Here is a 916-nt window from a genome sequence, read left to right on the forward strand (position 1 = left end):
TGTTATATTAAAGTTTTTCTTCATTACCCATTCAAGCCGTCTCCAGCCATTATTAGGATGGTCATTAGCTGGGCGTCAATATTTCTATGGTATTCTAGCCTTTACCTCTCTCGGGATAGAACCGGGAATTTTTTGTTTTACCCTCTGAGCTAAAAAGTTAACCCTAAAACAGCTAATAATTGACTTTTTTTATCTATTTAAATTATCTGAATACCACATTATTTTGACTCGAAATTTCTGATTTTTTTTAAAAGCATGTAGTTAATATTGTGAAAAGGGCATTGTTTGAGAATATTGAAAACTTGTTTTTTTTATGATGTTACAAAGTTGTCTCTGTTTCTTTTATGGGCTATCTTCTTTTCGCAACTTTTGTTGTACGTTTTGCACCAGATCATTCAACCAGATCAGTTACATTCAACCCAGTAAAGTATTTCGCATATTCCCCTTTTTTAGTGTCTTATCATCAACGTTTCGGTTGCGAAGTGACTGCAAAGATCAAGAAGTGACCTGGGTTAGTATCAACCAAAACTTATCTTTGTGCAGAATATTGTCACACAGTCTGATGGTGTTCCATTGAGTCCGCTTAGTTTCGGATAGTCTGGTAAAGTTTCTTTATCCAAGAGTTATGTGTGTTATCCGTCCCTAACTTTGAACTGGTAGACTAGAGAAAAAGCAGCAAGTCAACAGCACCCATCGCCAATTCTTACGCTACTCTAGACGAATAATGGTAATAGACGGTCACTCTTATAACGCATTCACGACCCGAGTGTACGAAGCTAGATTTTGCAGCAACGAGACGCAAACCGTGGATCCTCGGATTCACAGACCAGTATGCTAATGACTTGGCCACATCCGCCCCATCCTACTGAGACAGACACAGCTTCATTTGTGGACTTTTATGGACAACTCTCTGTTA

This window comes from Limulus polyphemus, unplaced genomic scaffold (assembly GCF_000517525.1).
Source record: "Limulus polyphemus unplaced genomic scaffold, Limulus_polyphemus-2.1.2 Scaffold2060, whole genome shotgun sequence".
In the NCBI taxonomy this organism is placed as follows: domain Eukaryota; kingdom Metazoa; phylum Arthropoda; class Merostomata; order Xiphosura; family Limulidae; genus Limulus; species Limulus polyphemus.